This window comes from Oncorhynchus tshawytscha, linkage group LG01, assembly GCF_018296145.1.
Source record: "Oncorhynchus tshawytscha isolate Ot180627B linkage group LG01, Otsh_v2.0, whole genome shotgun sequence".
NCBI classification, from domain to species: Eukaryota; Metazoa; Chordata; class Actinopteri; order Salmoniformes; family Salmonidae; genus Oncorhynchus; species Oncorhynchus tshawytscha.
The window spans coordinates 12,631,996-12,646,502 of record NC_056429.1 but is presented as its reverse complement, the minus strand read 5'-3'; the positions used below and the strand labels follow the sequence as shown (position 1 = coordinate 12,646,502).

Genomic DNA, 14,507 nt, shown 5'->3' with positions numbered 1-14,507 from the left:
TGTTTAATAAATGTATTGTATCGTGTGTGTGGCAAGCTTACCATGATGGCAAAAACATCATTTGAGAGTGCGCTGACCCTGGTGCTGCACTGTTTCACCTGTATTTGTGATTGTCTCCACCCCACTCCGGGTTACGCCCATCTTCCCCATTATCCCCTGGGTATTTATACCTTTGTTCTCTGTTTCTGTTGCTCGTCTTGTTTGTCAAGCCAACCAACGTTTTTGTCAGCTCCTGCTTTTCCCCAGTCTCTCTTTTTCTATCTTCCTGGTTTTTGACCCTTGCCTGTCCTGACCCTGTTCCCACATTGTTACTTTGACGCAGTCTGCATCTGGGTCTTACCTTCAAACCTGATAATTATATTCATTATATTCTTCAAGATTAATGATCAAATAATTGAAATTACCACTGAACAGATGCTAGAATGTATCTTTAAAAAACATTACAAAGGCCTTGACAAATATGGCGCTATCATTCATGCTTAATAAAAACTCATGAGAGAAAATAATGTACAAACAAACCCATTTTTATTGACAACAAACCACAACATTTATGTACAACAAGTAACTAAAACTTTCATTTTACAGAAACAAATAATCATCAAAAAGTATTTGATTTTACCATAAAATATGTTCAGTTAGGATGCTGACTACAGAGTGGAATTTTGGATTTCAGTTGATAGTTTGATGGATTGAATAATTTCTTATGGAGTACACAGAGGGATATCTCCTTCCACATAATTCATCATTCCAGGCATGTTTACCTTAAGAGGAAACACAGAATAGAAATGACCTCTCAAATCAATTCAGATATACACACACTTTTATTTGAATTTTTGTGTGTGTCAGATTTATTTGTTATACTTACTATGAATAACTTTTAATTTTGATGAATGGATCAGTGAATGATAGTGGGCTTACTGTACCTCCAAAGTTCATCTGAACACATGGCTCTCTGGCACCCTTATAGTTATTGGGCTCGTCTTTCGCCCAGTTCTGGTCATCAAATTAAGATCCGTCACTCCAGAACCATAGCCTGTCCTGTAGGGAAGAACTGAGGTCTCAGTATCAAAGAAATTGCTGAGCGTGCAGACTGGCACTGATACCGTAGGTTGAAAAAAACATATTCTTCTACATTTTCAAAATCCCAATGCATTTCAATGGCCATAGACTTCAATGGTCAGAATGATGGTCATAACATGTCTACCGTTTAAAGATGGAATCCGCAGTAGAGGGAAACGGCACCACTGACCGCCCCACCACCATTGTTATTGTTTTTGTAGCAGAGCTGAGGAGCGTTGTGCAGCATGTTAAAAACATTGCAGTACATTGTGTGCTTTTCTAGCGCATGTGAAGATGTCAGAAGGAAAAAACAGTGTACGTTGTTTGCAGTAACATCTTTGCTGTTGTAATATCGCAAATGAATATGGCTGTTTCACCATTAAGAATTCCAGCTTTAAGATAACGACTTCCAACGAATAACAAATTACTCTCTCTATCACATTCCTATTCAGACATTGTTTCTTCAACAAAGTACACTATGCCACTGTAGGCCTACAAGCCTAATAACTGTATAACTGAAAGAAATATAAAGGTTTACTTTTGAGTTTTATCCCGTTGTTCTATTAATAAACAATGGAAAAGTTACCCTTCACTACCACGAACACACTAAAAATAACTACTAAATATAGAGAATTTGTGAAACATTAAATTACAACATGGTTTGATTAAAAAATACAACACAATCCCAATTTATATAGTTTCAAATGTGTAGCCTACAGTTCAAGAATATTTCCCTTTCCACTCTTGATAAAATCCTTAAAGGTCCAGTGCAGTGAAAAACTCGATTTCCCTGTATTGTATATGTACAGCTGAAGTCGGAAGTTTACATACACCTTAGCCAAATACATTTAAACTGAGTTTTTTTACAATTCCTCACATTTAATCCTAGTACAAATTCCCTGTCTTAGGTCAGTTAGGATCACCACTTTATTTAAAGAATGTGAAATGTCAGAATAATAGTAGAGAGAGTAACTTATTTCAGCTTTTATTTCTTTCATCACATTCCCAGTGGGTCAGAAGATTACATGCACTCAATTAGTATTTGGTAGCATTGCCTTTAAATTGTTTAACTTGGGTCAAACGTTTCAGGTAGCCTTCCACAAGCTTCCCACAATAAGTTGGGTGAATTTTTGCCCATTCCTCCTGACAGAGCTGGTGTATGACGGCTGCGTGGTCCCATGGTGTTTAAACGTGCGCACTATTGTTTGTACAGATGAATGTGGTACCTTCAGGTGTTTGGAAATTGCTCCCAATGATGAACCAGACTTGTGGAGGTTTATAATTCTTTTTGGCTGATTTATTTTAATTTTCCCATGATGGGGCGGCAGCGTAGCCTGGTGGTTAGAGCGTTGGACTAGTAACCGGAAGGTTGCAAGTTCAAACCCCCGAGCTGACAAGGTACAAATCTGTCGTTCTGCCCCTGAACAGGCAGTTAACCCACTGTTCCTAGGCCGTCATTGAAAATAAGAATTTGTTCTTAACTGACTTGCCTAGTTAAATAAAGGTCAAATAAAAAATGTATTAAAAAAATGTCAAGCTGAGGCACTGAGTTTGAAGGTAGGCCTTGAAATACATCCACAGGTACACCTCCAATTAACTCATTGTCACGACTTCTACCAAAGTCGTTGCCCTCTCCTTGTTCGGGCGGTACTCGGCGTTCGACGTCACCGGTCTTCTAGCCATCATTGATCCATTTTTCATTGTCCATTGGTTTTGTCTTGTCTTCCCACACACCTGTTTTTAATCCCATTCATTACCTGTTGTGTATTTAACCCTCTGTGTCCCCTCATGTCTTTGTTAGAGATTGTTTATTGTCAGTGTAGTGTTTTTGTTGTATAGGTGCGCGACGGGTCTTCGTACCCATATTTGTTTATGTTCTTTTCCTGTTTAGTGTTTTGGAGCATGTTACTATGACATTATTAAAAGACTCCATTTTACACTCCGTTTGACTCTCCTGCGCCTGACTTCCCTGCCACCTATACACATATGCCTGACAGAATCTCTGACCAACAATATGAAGTCAGCAGGAGAGGACACTATGCTCATGGAGCTGGAGGAACGCGTTCAGGAACAAGCGAGGGAGCTTGACTGTATAAGCTCCGTCATGGATCGCATTGTCCAGAATATGGATCGCTGGGAGAGACAGGGAGTTTCTCCAGCGCCACCACCACCACAACCGGAATCTCCCTTGAACGTTTTTTCCTCTCCGGAATGGAAGATCCATTTATCCCTACCCACGGGATACAACGGAGATACTGCTGGCTGCCAGGGTTTCCTCCTTAAGCTGAACTTATATCTAGCCACGGCCTCCCCAGTACCATCTGACCGTGAGAAGAGTTACGCCCTCGTCTCATGCCTCACCGGGAAAGCCCTGGAATGGGCCAGCGCTGTGTGTAGAAGGGAGGATGCGGCTTTGGACCATTTTGAGGAGTTCACCCGCCAATTCCGGATAGTATTCGATCATCCACCTGAAGGCAAAGCAGCGGGGGAGCTCCTCTATCATCTGAGGCAGGAGACGAGGAGTGCACAGGAGTTTGCTTTGGAGTTTAGGACCTTGGCTGCCGGCGCTGGATGGAGCGACCGGGCCCTGATCGACCATTACCGTTGTAGTCTACGCGAGGACGTCCGTCGGGAGCTGGCCTGTAGAGACACCACCCTCACCTTCGACCAGCTGGTGGACATGTCCATCAAGCTGGACAACATGCTGGCTACTCGTGGACGTCTAGATCGGGGTCTGGTTGTTCCATCCTCTCGCACCCTCTCTCCCGAACCTATGGAATTGGGAGGGATGGTGCGCAGGGAGACCGGAGGGGGTTCCCGCTCGAGCACCATTCATGGTCGCAGAGGGCACACTGCTGGTCGGTGCCGGGTTGGTTCCTCTGGGAATAGAGAAGGCAGGCAGGGCATTCTGGCATCACCCCAGGTGAGTAGGCACCATTCTCATCCAGAGCCCTCTGCTGCACTAATGTTTGTCTCTGTTTCTTTTCCTTATTTTTCACTGCATTCCCAGTATAAGGCGCTAGTAGATTCAGGTGCGGCTGGGAATTTCATTAATAAAAGTCTAGCTCATAGTTTAGGGATCCCTATTGTTCCTGTGGATATGCCTTTCCCTATTCATGCCTTAGATAGTCGACCATTAGGGTCAGGGTTTATCAGGGAGGTAACCGCAACTTTGTGTAGGGTCACAAGGAGAAGATTAGTCTTTTCCTTATTGATTCTCCTGCGTATTCTGTGGTGCTAGGCCTACCCTGGTTAGCTTGCCATAACCCCACTGTTTCTTGGCCACAGAGGGCTCTCACGGGGTGGTCGCGAGAATGCTCAGGTAGGTGTTTAGGGGTTTCCGTTGGTGCTACTACGGTGGAAAGTCCAGACCAGGTCTCCACCGTGCGCATTCCCCCGAATATGCCGATTTGGCTCTCGCCTGCTGTAAAAAGAAGGCGACTCAATTACCACCCCATCGACGGGGGGATTGTGCGATAGATCTCCTGGTAGACGCTGCATATCCCAAGAGTCACGTGTATCCCCTGTCGCAAGCGGAGACAGAGGCTATGGAGACATGTGTCTCTGAATCCCTGCATCAGGGGTTCATTCAGCCATCCATTTCACCCGTCTCTTCGAGTTTCTTTTTTGTAAAAAAAAAAGGATGGCGGTTTACGCCCGTGCATTGATTATCGAGGTCTGAATAAAATCACAGTGAAATATAGTTACCCGCTACCTCTGATTAATACGGTTATTGAGTTAATGCATGGGGCACGTTTTTTCACAAAATTGGATCTCAGGAGTGTGTACAATCTGGTGCGTATTCGGAAGGGTGATTAGTGGAAGACGGCATTTAGCACCACCTCAGGTCATTATGAGTTCCTTGTCATGCCATATGGGTTGATGAATGCTCCATCAGTTTTCCAATCATTTGTAGATGAGATCTTCAGGGACCTGCACGGGCAGGGTGTAGTGGTGTATATCGATGATATTCTGATATACTCTGCTACACGCGCCGAGCATGTGTCCCTGGTGCGCAGGGTGCTTGGTCGCCTGTTGGAGCATGATCTATATGTCAAGACTGAGAAATGCTTGTTCTTCCAACAATCCACCTCCTTCCTAAGGGCATCGGATTTCCACTTCAGGAGTGGAGATGGAGAGAGACCGCATTACAGCCGTGCGTAATTGGCCGACTCCAACCACGGTAAAGGAGTTGCAGTGTTTTTTGGGGTTTGCCAATTACTACCGGAGGTTTATCCGGGGTTTTGGTCAGGTGGCAGCTCCCATTACCTCACTGCTAAAGGGGGGCCCGGTGCGCTTGCAGTGGTCGGCTGAGGCGAACAGGGCTTTTGAGCACCTGAAGACTCTGTTTACCTCGGTGCCTGTGCTGGCTCATCCGGATCCCTCTTTGCCATTCATAGTGGAGGTGGACGCATCCGAAGCTGGGATAGGAGCAGTGCTCTCTCAGCGTTCGGGTACGCCACTGAAGCTTCGCCCCTGTGCTTTCTTTTCGAAGAAGCTCAGCCCGGCGGAGCGAAACTACGATGTGGGGAACCGAGAGCTGTTAGCTGTCGTAGAAGCCTTGAAGGTGTGGAGGCATTGGCTTGAGGGGGCTAAACACCCTTTTCTCATCTGGACTGACCACCGCAACCTGGAGTACATCCGGCAGGCGAAGAGATTGAATCCTCGCCATGTTTTTGGTGGGCCATGTTTTTCACTCGTTTTGTGTTTACTCTTTCTTACAGACCAGGCTCCCAGAACGTTAAGGCAGACGCATTGTCTCGGCTGTATGACACAGAGGAGCGATACATGGATCCCACTCCCATACTCCCAGCTTCGTGTCTGGTGGCGCCTGTAGTGTGGGAGCTGGACGTGGACATTGAGCGGGCGTCACGTGCAGAGCCCTCTCCCCCTGAGTGTCCAGCTGATCGTCTGTACGTTCCGTCTGCTGTCCGCGACCGATTGATCTATTGGGCTCACACGTCACCCTCCTCTGGTCATCCTGGGATAGGTCGGACGATGCACTGTCTTGAAGGGAGGTACTGGTGGCCCACTTTAGCTAAGGACGTGAGGATTTATGTTTCTTCCTGCTCGGTGTGCGCCCAGTGCAAGTCTCCTAGACACCTGCCCAGAGGTAAGCTACAACCTCTACCCGTTCCTCAACGGCCGTGGTCGCACCTGACGGTGGATTTTTTGACTGATCTTCCACCTTCACAGGGTTACACCACGATCCTGGTCGTTGTGGATCGGTTTTCAAAGTCCTGTTGTCTCCCTTTGCCCGGTCTCCCTACGGCCTTACAAACTGCAGAGGCCCTATTTACACACGTTTTCTGGCACTATGGGGTGCCTGAGGATATAGTGTCTGATCGGGGTCCCCAGTTCACATCAAGGGTCTGGAAGGCGTTCATGGAGCGTCTGGGGATCTCGATTAGTCTTACCTCAGGTTTTCACCCCGAGAGTAATGGGCAGGTGGAGAGAGTTAACCAGGATGTGGGTAGGTTTCTGCGGTCTTATTGCCAGGATCGGCTGGGGGAGTGGGCGAAGTTCGTGCCCTGGGCAGAGATGGCTCACCCAATTTTTCAGTTTTTGATTTGTTAAAAAAGTTTGAAATATCCAATAAATGTCGTTCCACTTCATGATTGTGTCCCACTTGTCGTTGATTCTTCACAAAAAAATACAGTTTTATATCTTCATGTTTGAAGCCTGAAATGTGGCAAAAGGTCGCAAAGTTCAAGGGGGCCGAATACTTTCGTAAGGCACTGTGTGTATATATATATATATATATATATATATACACAGAGTTGAAGTTGGATATATATACACTACTCAAAAAAATAAAGGGAACACTTAAACAACACAATGTAACTCCAAGTCAATCACACTTCTGTGAAATCAAACTGTCCACTTAGGAAGCAACACTGATTGACAATACATTTCACATGCTGTTGTGCAAATGGAAAAGACAACATGTGGAAATTATAGGCAATTAGCAAGACATTGCCTTTAAATTGTTTAACTTGGGTCAAACGTTTCAGGTAGCCTTCCACAAGCTTCCCACAATAAGTTGGGTGAATTTTTGCCCATTCCTCCTGACAGAGCTGGTGTATGACGGCTGCGTGGTCCCATGGTGTTTAAACGTGCGCACTATTGTTTGTACAGATGAATGTGGTACCTTCAGGTGTTTGGAAATTGCTCCCAATGATGAACCAGACTTGTGGAGGTTTATAATTCTTTTTTGGCTGATTTATTTTAATTTTCCCATGATGGGGCGGCAGCGTAGCCTGGTGGTTAGAGCGTTGGACTAGTAACCGGAAGGTTGCAAGTTCAAACCCCCGAGCTGACAAGGTACAAATCTGTCGTTCTGCCCCTGAACAGGCAGTTAACCCACTGTTCCTAGGCCGTCATTGAAAATAAGAATTTGTTCTTAACTGACTTGCCTAGTTAAATAAAGGTCAAATAAAAAATGTATTAAAAAAATGTCAAGCTGAGGCACTGAGTTTGAAGGTAGGCCTTGAAATACATCCACAGGTACACCTCCAATTAACTCATTGTCACGACTTCTACCAAAGTCGTTGCCCTCTCCTTGTTCGGGCGGTACTCGGCGTTCGACGTCACCGGTCTTCTAGCCATCATTGATCCATTTTTCATTGTCCATTGGTTTTGTCTTGTCTTCCCACACACCTGTTTTTAATCCCATTCATTACCTGTTGTGTATTTAACCCTCTGTGTCCCCTCATGTCTTTGTTAGAGATTGTTTATTGTCAGTGTAGTGTTTTTGTTGTATAGGTGCGCGACGGGTCTTCGTACCCATATTTGTTTATGTTCTTTTCCTGTTTAGTGTTTTGGAGCATGTTACTATGACATTATTAAAAGACTCCATTTTACACTCCGTTTGACTCTCCTGCGCCTGACTTCCCTGCCACCTATACACATATGCCTGACAGAATCTCTGACCAACAATATGAAGTCAGCAGGAGACCGGAGGTTTATCCGGGGTTTTGGTCAGGTGGCAGCTCCCATTACCTCACTGCTAAAGGGGGGCCCGGTGCGCTTGCAGTGGTCGGCTGAGGCGAACAGGGCTTTTGAGCACCTGAAGACTCTGTTTACCTCGGTGCCTGTGCTGGCTCATCCGGATCCCTCTTTGCCATTCATAGTGGAGGTGGACGCATCCGAAGCTGGGATAGGAGCAGTGCTCTCTCAGCGTTCGGGTACGCCACTGAAGCTTCGCCCCTGTGCTTTCTTTTCGAAGAAGCTCAGCCCGGCGGAGCGAAACTACGATGTGGGGAACCGAGAGCTGTTAGCTGTCGTAGAAGCCTTGAAGGTGTGGAGGCATTGGCTTGAGGGGGCTAAACACCCTTTTCTCATCTGGACTGACCACCGCAACCTGGAGTACATCCGGCAGGCGAAGAGATTGAATCCTCGCCATGTTTTTGGTGGGCCATGTTTTTCACTCGTTTTGTGTTTACTCTTTCTTACAGACCAGGCTCCCAGAACGTTAAGGCAGACGCATTGTCTCGGCTGTATGACACAGAGGAGCGATACATGGATCCCACTCCCATACTCCCAGCTTCGTGTCTGGTGGCGCCTGTAGTGTGGGAGCTGGACGTGGACATTGAGCGGGCGTCACGTGCAGAGCCCTCTCCCCCTGAGTGTCCAGCTGATCGTCTGTACGTTCCGTCTGCTGTCCGCGACCGATTGATCTATTGGGCTCACACGTCACCCTCCTCTGGTCATCCTGGGATAGGTCGGACGATGCACTGTCTTGAAGGGAGGTACTGGTGGCCCACTTTAGCTAAGGACGTGAGGATTTATGTTTCTTCCTGCTCGGTGTGCGCCCAGTGCAAGTCTCCTAGACACCTGCCCAGAGGTAAGCTACAACCTCTACCCGTTCCTCAACGGCCGTGGTCGCACCTGACGGTGGATTTTTTGACTGATCTTCCACCTTCACAGGGTTACACCACGATCCTGGTCGTTGTGGATCGGTTTTCAAAGTCCTGTTGTCTCCCTTTGCCCGGTCTCCCTACGGCCTTACAAACTGCAGAGGCCCTATTTACACACGTTTTCTGGCACTATGGGGTGCCTGAGGATATAGTGTCTGATCGGGGTCCCCAGTTCACATCAAGGGTCTGGAAGGCGTTCATGGAGCGTCTGGGGATCTCGATTAGTCTTACCTCAGGTTTTCACCCCGAGAGTAATGGGCAGGTGGAGAGAGTTAACCAGGATGTGGGTAGGTTTCTGCGGTCTTATTGCCAGGATCGGCTGGGGGAGTGGGCGAAGTTCGTGCCCTGGGCAGAGATGGCTCACCCAATTTTTCAGTTTTTGATTTGTTAAAAAAGTTTGAAATATCCAATAAATGTCGTTCCACTTCATGATTGTGTCCCACTTGTCGTTGATTCTTCACAAAAAAATACAGTTTTATATCTTCATGTTTGAAGCCTGAAATGTGGCAAAAGGTCGCAAAGTTCAAGGGGGCCGAATACTTTCGTAAGGCACTGTGTGTATATATATATATATATATATATATATACACAGAGTTGAAGTTGGATATATATACACTACTCAAAAAAATAAAGGGAACACTTAAACAACACAATGTAACTCCAAGTCAATCACACTTCTGTGAAATCAAACTGTCCACTTAGGAAGCAACACTGATTGACAATACATTTCACATGCTGTTGTGCAAATGGAAAAGACAACATGTGGAAATTATAGGCAATTAGCAAGACACCCCCAATAAAGGAGTGGTTCTGCAGGTGGGGACCACAGACCACTTCTCAGTTCCTATGCTTCCTGGCTGATGTTTTGTTCACTTTTGAATGCTGGCGGTGCTTTCACTCTAGTGGTAGCATGAGACGGAGTCTACAACCCACACAAGTGGCTCAGGTAGTGCAGCTCATCCAAGATGGCACATCAATGCGAGCTGTGGCAAGAAGGTTAGCTGTGTCTGTCAGCGTAGTGTCCAGAGCATGGAGGCGTTACCAGGAGACAGGCCAGTATATCAGGAGACGTGGAGGAGGCCGTAGGAGGGCAACAACCCAGCAGCAGGACCGCTACCTCCGCCTTTGTGCAAGGAGGAGCAGGAGGAGCACTGCCAGAGCCACAAATGTGCATGCGTCTGCTTAAACGGTCAGAAACAGACTCCATGAGGGTGGTATGAGGGCCCGACGTCCACAGGTGAGAGTTGTGCTTACAGCCCAACACCGTGCAGGACGTTTTTCATTTGCCAGAGAACACCAAGATTGGCAAATTCGAAACTGGCGCCCTGTGCTCTTCACAGATGAAAGCAGGTTCACACTGAGCACATGTGACAGACATGACAGTCTGGAAACGCCGTGGAGAACTGCAACATCCTCCAGCATGACCGGTTTGGCGGTAGGTCAGTCACGGTGTGGGATGGCATTTCTTTAGGGGGCCGCACAGCCCTCCATGAGCTCGCAGGAGGTAGCCTGACTGCCATTAGGTACCGAGATGAGATCCTCAGACCCCTAGTGAGACCATATGCTGGTGCGGTTGGCCCTGGGTTCCTCCTAATGCAAGACAATGCTAGACGTCATGTGGCTGGAGTGTGTCAGCAGTTCCTGCAAGAGGAAGGCATTGATGCTATGGACTGGCCCGCCCGTTCCCCAGACCTGAATCCAATTGAGCACATCTGGGACATCATGTCTCGCTCCATCCACCAACAGACTGTTGCACCACAGACTGTCCAGGAGTTGGCGGATGCTTTAGTCCAGGTCTGGGAGGAGATCCCTCAGGAGACCATCCTCCACCTCATCAGGAGCATGCCCAGGCGTTGTAGGGAGGTCATACAGGCACGTGGAGGCCACACACACTACTGAGCCTCATTTTGACTTGTTTTAAGGACATTACATCAAAGTTTGATCAGCCTGTAGTGTGGTTTTCCACTTTAATTTTGAGTGTGACTCCAAATCCAGACCTCCATGGGTTGATAAATTTGATTTCCATTGATAATTTTTGTGTGATTTTGTTGTCAGCACATTCAACTATGTCAAGAAAAAAGTATTTAATAAGAATTTTGCATGCATTCAGATCTAGGATGTGTTATTTTAGTGTTCCCTTTATTTTTTTGAGCAGTGTATATATATATTTCCACACTATGAGGATTGGAATAATTCTGTGAAAAATATGATAATGCCCTTTTCGTGTAAGTGCCGTTTGAAAAGACCGCTATTTGAAGTAAGTTCTTTGTTGTAATATCGTAAACGTAAGTGGCCGTTTCAATATTATGGATTCCAGCTTTAAGCTAGAAATGCAATACAAACTTCCAAATGGGCAGACTGGTCTGGAATAGCTTACTTTTTGATACCATTTATACTTTTTGAACTGTAACTGTTTTAAATTCGCATAAAAGCTCCATAGGATTCCGTGGGAAATATTTGGATTAGTCATTGCTCTTGAAATGTTAATGCTACAAACATTAAATCAACAATGACATGTACAGGCTGATATACAGACGGTCTCAAATTATGTTGATCGCTGGTCAAAAGATTGTTGATACTTGTACTTTTTGAACAATAGCCATTTAAAATGTGCATAAAAGCTCCATAGACTTCAAAGGTGCCTTCAGATTAGCCAGTGCTCTTGAACCATTTAAGATACAAGCACCAACTCAACATGGAAATGTGCAGACTGACTCAACAGCTTTTTTCTTCCATTCATATTTTTTAAAACTATATAGCGTGTTCTATCCCCATTCATTTAAATGGTGTAACACAGACTTCAACATTATAAACTGAAATCACTGCCAAAGAACTTTCAGAATGTTAAAACATATTTAGATATTAAAACAATTAATGACCTATGATGCCATGGTACTCACTCTAGCCTACTATGCTATCCCACTACAACACACTGTGTGTCAGTGGCTACTGCAGTGGGCATCTATAAGATCTTCCAATCCTAGATCTGGGGCCGTATCCACAAAGCGTCTCAGAGTATTGGTCGTAAGTTATGAGAACATCTTTATCTTATGGATAAAAATAAAAGCTATACATGAAGTCTCATTAGTCATAACAGTCACACCCAGTCGGCAGATATTTAGGACACCTCATGAGCAGTCCTAACGAGTTAGGAGTTGTTACCAGCAGGTGTTTTGATAATAGAAAAAGGCAGTGAGTCAGTGCTTCCTCCACCACAGACAGGACATTTCTTTAGAGTTGTTAACATAATGTTTTGATATTTTTACATGATCAACCCATAAATAATCTAGACCCACATGCAACAGTATATCTTGCGCTTAAGACAATGATTTCACATGAGGCCTTATTCACATGATATGCCTAAATACATCTAACTACTAGGTTAATAAATAATCACATATTGTTTCCGATTATTTCAATAACCATGTTTTTTCAAGCGGAATATCATGTTGTTAAAATAATGCCTAAATTGGGCATGCTTATAGAATTGGGTAATTGAAAGCATTTAGGGGCTATGTAAACTTTAATGGTGTTCGGTAAAAATAATAGCCCTTTCAAGCATTTAGGGAACATTTCGGAAAGTAACTTGATGCCTATTTTTATTTTGATTATTTTATTAATCTACATGTTATTTCAAGCGGAATATCGTGTTTGGTAAAAAAAAAATGCAATTCTTTAAAAAAATTGGGCAATTGACAGCCCCTAGATGCTATGTCAACTTCAATAGTGTTCGGTAAGAATATCACCAATTTCAAATGTGTTATGCGACATTATTGGCAAGTGACTTAATGCCTACTGTGCCAAAGTGATTTAGAATTGTAAAACTGGAATGATGTGTGTGTGAACATAACGGTAATATTATCAAGATTCTGCTTTTAACAACCATTATACTGTGTGACTCAGTGTAGAATGCCTATCACATTATTAAAAATATCTGATATTCTGATATTTTAAAAAATGGTCAGACTCCAGCCACTCCAGTCATAGACTGTTCTCTCTTCTACTGACAAGTGGCTACCGCATTGCAAGTATAGGTGCAAGAGGCTTCTGAACAGCTTCTACCCCCAAGCCATAAAACTCTTGAACATCTAATCAAATGGCTTCCCAGACTATTTGCATTGCCCCCCCTCTTTTACACCACTGCTACTCTCTGTTGTTATCATCTATGCATAGTCACTTTAATAACTCTACCTACATGTCCATATAACCGGTGCCCCCACACATTGACTCTGTACCGGTACCCCCTGTATACAGTATATATATAGTCTCGCTATTGTATTTTACTGCTGCTCTAATTACTTGTTACTTTTTCTTATTCTTATCTGTATTTTTAAAAATTGCATTGTTGGTTAGGGGCTCGTAAGTAAGCATTTCACTGTAAGGTCTACACCTTTTGTATTCGAGGGCATGTGACTAATAAAATTTGATTTGATCGTGTCAGGCGTAAATTATATGGGCCCTGACTTCAGAAGTGGCCCTTGACATAATGATGAGTATACCAAAAATCCTCTAAATCTGTGAGTATACTCTAGCGGAACTGTCCAGGGAGAGTAAATATTTCACTTCTACTGTAGTAATTTTCTATTAAGGTATTTTCACTTTTTTTCAAATATGACAATTGGGTACCTTTTCTACATTTGCCTGAACAGCATCATATCCTCCAATCCAGGTCAGAGGGAAATCGCCAGTCTTGATCAACACCACCGCCTGTAGAAATTGGGACTCCTCAGAGCTGTGCACAGACGCCAGGTTTGCTCCGAGGTACTTTACAGTGTTGTGCACAGACGCCAGGTTTGCTCCAAGGAACATACAGTGGCGCTAGAGCAAGCCATAGACAGGGACAAAGACATGTCATAACGTAGATATTAGTCAGTTGTCCAGTCTTTTTGAGAATTTATGGTCTAGGACTCTCACCATCAAATATTGTCCATCACAACTAATGTTCTTTGAAATAGCCTCTTCGAGATATTAGTTTCTCTGTCTTAACTCATGGCCTGTGGGTTACAATATACAGGAGTTCTGACTCCACACATTACACAAATATTGCAAAGACTATAGAAAATTCAATATTAGACAATAACTTAAAGTGGAGGTTCAGTACTTTACATGAGGCATGTGCCTGTTTAGATAAGGCCAAATCCCCTTTAATGTATCGTCAATCCAAATAAGCCAGTTGAATTCAATTGAACTTCTTTAATTCACAGTAAAGCTAAGCATTATACCTCTGCTTCAAGCCATGTCCTTGCAGTCTTGACAAACATGAAGCAGCGTGAATTAAACTGGAACCAGCCTGTGGGGCTTTTTTAAAATCTGCTACAGATCTCATCATGGCATCTGTAAGGAGAAGACACAGGGCACATTAGAAATTGATCTACAATACACACACACACATTGCATGAATGATTGAATGAATGCTGTAAAGCGTGAGATGAACTCTCTTACTTGCTTCGTCCAGAGTTAGGGTATCACCCAGTGTAAAGGCAGCACTGACCAGCAGAAGAATGGTCAACATCACCATGTTGATAGTCT

At 44.5% G+C, this 14,507-nt stretch overlaps 1 long non-coding RNA gene across 1 annotated transcript; it reads right to left on the bottom strand.

The window, feature by feature from the left end:
• Nucleotides 1-523: 523 nt before the first annotated feature.
• LOC112255752 lies at nt 524-14,507 on the bottom strand. The gene is made up of 5 exons (XR_002954355.1): nt 14,421-14,507; nt 14,201-14,312; nt 13,605-13,796; nt 924-1,038; nt 524-761 (listed from the first exon to the last, which is right to left on the bottom strand). It is a non-coding gene; the product is annotated as an uncharacterized LOC112255752 (long non-coding RNA).